Genomic DNA, 3,813 nt, shown 5'->3' with positions numbered 1-3,813 from the left:
GTTTTGTCATGTGAGGGGGCCTCCTCCTCACATCCTGGGGAACCAGCACCTCCCACCGTGCTGCTACCTCCTCAAGGAGGGCAGCAAGGCAGTCATCCGAGAAACGAGGGGCACACTCGCCCCCCGCCCTACCCTCTGGCCTCACCTGCTTCGCTGGCCTGCCCTCCAGTCTGGCCTGCTCACCAGAAGCCCTCTGGTCAGCCCTTCCACTTGTCATTGTGAGCAACCTTGCAAAGGCTGCCAGATAAACAGGCCACCGGGTCACCATTGGACCTGGTGGACAATGCACTCCCGCCGCCGTCCGCTCACTCCCGCTACCCTTGGTAGTCGCGCATTACACTGGGCGGGCCTTAATTGGCCTGCCCACATAAAATGGCGGTGCGAAGCTGATCGCAGGCGGTGATCGGGTCCGCACCCACCTGTGCCTTCTCCCACTCTGCCCCCCGCCAAACAGAAAATTCAGCCCAATGTTAGAGAGCAACAATGGGTCTTCTTTGAAGTGACATCAAAACAGATATGGCCATAACACTTATTTGGAAGTAGTCATATGGTAATAAGATACAAATTCAAAGATTGCTTTCTGAATATACTAAGTTCACATTCTAAATTGCGCCATGAGACATATTTAAAATTTCAAAGTGTCACAGAATCACACAGTGCAGAAGAGGCCCTTTGGCCCATCGAGTCTGCACCGACACGTAAGAAACACCTGACCTACCGATCTAATCCCATTTACCAGCACTTGACCCATAGCCTTGAATGATGTGTCGTGCGAAGTGCTCATCCAGGTACTTTTTAAACGATGTGAGGCAACCCGCCTCCACCACCCTCCTTGGCAAGCGCATTCCAGACCATCACCACCCTCTAGGTAAAAAGGTTTTCCCTCACATCCCCCCTAAACCTCCTGGCCCTCACCTTGAACTTGTGTCCCCTCGTGACTGACCCTTCAACTAAGGGGAACAGCTACTCCCTATCCATCCTGTCCATGCCCCTCATAATCTTGTACACCTCGATCAGGTCGCCCCTCAGTCTTCTCTGCTCCAATGAAAACAACCCAAGTCTATCCAATCTCTCTTCATAACTTAAATGTTTCATCCCAGGCAACATCCTGGTGAATCTCCTCTGCACCCCCTCCAGTGCAATCACATCCTTCCTATAATGTGGCAACCAGAACTGCACACAGTACTCCAGCTGTGGCCTCACCAAGGTTCTATACAACTCCAACATGATCTCCCTACTTTTGTAATCTATGCCTCGATTGACAAAGGCAAGTGTCCCATATGCCTTTTTCACCATCCCACCAACATGCCTCTCTGCCTTCAGAGATCTATGGACACACACACCAAGGTTCCTTTGTTCCTCAGAACTTCATAGTGTCATGCCGTTCATTGAATACTTCCTTGTCAAATTACTCCTTCCAAAGTGTATCACCTCACACTTTTCAGGGTTAAATTCCATCTGCCACTTATCTGCCCATGTGACCACCCCTTCTATATCTTCCTGTAGCCCAAGACACTCAACCTCACTGTTAACCAGCCAGCCAATCTTTGTGTCATCTGCAAACCTACTAATCCTACCCCCCACATAGTCATCTATGTCGTTTATATAAATGACGAATAATAGGGGACCCAGCACAGATCCCTGTGGTACGCCACTGGACACTGGCATCCAGTCACTAAAGCAGCTTTCTGTCATCATCCTCCGTCTCCTACAACTAAGCCAATTTTGAATCCACCTTATCAAATTACCCTGTATCCCATGTGCATTTGCCTTCTTTAGAAGTCTCCCATGTGTGACCTTGTCAAAGGCTTTGCTGAAATCCATATAAACTACATCAACTGCACTACCCTCATCTACACACCTGGTCACCTCCCCAAAATATTCAATCAAATTTGTTAGGCATGACCTCCCTCTGACAAAGCCATGCTGACTTTCCCTGATCAAATTTTGCCTCTCCAGGTGGAGATAGATTCTCTCTTTCAGAATTTTCTCCAATAGTTTCCTTACTACTGAGGTGAGACTCACTGGTCTATAGATCCCTGGCTTATCTCTACAAACCTTCTTAAATAGTGGAACCACATTAGCTGTTCTCCAGTCCTCTGGCACCTCCCCCATGGCCAGAGAGGAATTAAAAATTTGGGTCAGAGCCCCTGCGATCCCCTCCCTTGCCTCTCTCAGCAGTCTGGGATACAAATCATCCGGACCTGGATAGAATTTATGTGTTCCATTTACTGCCCAAGATCAGCATGTTTTTTGTGTAACATGTACGTATTTTATTACTCTTGGAGCATGGGACACAATTAAATTATTCCAGCAGCAAGCCTTTGTGAGTTAAAAACAAAGAGGGTTATTTATTTTCACCCTGAATTTAAAATGCAAGATTACCTACTTGATCTCCCACAAACACACATATACACACACACACACACACACACACACACACACAGATTAGACAGAGGTGAAGGTAGCACACTGTTCCAATTTATGGCTAACCCAGTCTCTGGTTTACGATTTCCGTTTCCCTCGTGTCAGGCTTGTAGTTCTTGAATGAAGTTGATGCTTTAAAGTTGGAGTGAGGGTCATGAAAGCGAAGGATTCTCAGCAGGCTGTGAGGTTTCCTGTAGTCAAATTTCTAGGAGGTTCGTTCTTAGGCGAACTTTAACTGGAACAGGATAAGTCCTTCTCTCTGTTGGGAACTCCCACTTTCAAGGTATTGCTGCTAATGACCTTTGCTGCTTGGATTACTTGCAGCTAGTTTGATGGCTTTTGGTGGAACAACTGCAAACGGCTTCTCACTGATTTTAAAAGCAGACAGCAACGTAGATCCCTCATCATTTGACTTTTGCAAGTTCAAAGTCTTTTTCAAAAAAAAAGGTGGTGTGTATGTTGATTCCAAGATCCTGTTTTGAGATTATGTCATGTGTCCTGTTCACACTCTCTTCATCTGTTTTCATGCAACACAACAGCAGGGAGAGCCCCAGACCCGGGGTGGAGTGGCCCACAATAGGCTACTCACTCGCTTTGAAGAGTGTGCCATCACGCTGACTGGTGAGGATGTGGACCATGCCTGTGGCAACAGTGAGGTCAGTGACAAGCACCCTTGTGAGCATCCTGTACCACATCATCCCTCCCACAGCACAACTGTGAGTGCTCTCCCTCCTGCTTTTATCTCTGCTGAAGTGCACTAATTATCTATACTTTGGTTCACAGGGAGCCCTGCCAAGCGACGGGCACCCTATGCCAGGCAGTTCCTCAGCTCCATCCAAGCCCTCACCTCCAGCCAAGAGGACTCCTTGTCCATTGAGGGGCTGAAAATAAGCAGCCTGTAAGACCCATCACACCATTTACCCACACCCTCCACCAGCGCAGACACACACCTCAGTGGGACGTAGGTCTAGAGCAGGCTTGGCTTCACAATCTGGTGGTCACCACATGGACACATGTCCACAGCAGGAGGAGGAAGGTTCAGCCGAGCTCCCTGGCATGGAGGACTACTGTGAGTCAGAGTCAGATGATGAGCCTCTGGATTTGGCCATCCATCTCATTCTGGAGAGTCACCAGAAGGCAGGTGAACATCATACAGAACTGTTGGAAGCCCTCAACAATGTGACATGCGAGTTGGAGGAGTGCATCTGCCGGCTCTCTGATGAAGTGGTGCCCACATGTGTGCATATGGAGGTCTCCATAGGGAGGATGGCGGACACCATAGACACCCTGGTCCAGCAGAACGCGGAGGTGTGCGCAGATCTGCACTCCATCGCTGTAGCCATGGGTGAGTTCCTGTAGTGGCAACGCAAGAGGGAAACAGGGCGC

Source organism: Cetorhinus maximus, chromosome 9, assembly GCF_964194155.1.
Source record: "Cetorhinus maximus chromosome 9, sCetMax3.hap1.1, whole genome shotgun sequence".
Classification (NCBI taxonomy): Eukaryota; Metazoa; Chordata; class Chondrichthyes; order Lamniformes; family Cetorhinidae; genus Cetorhinus; species Cetorhinus maximus.
Note: the sequence above shows the minus strand (reverse complement) of the source record.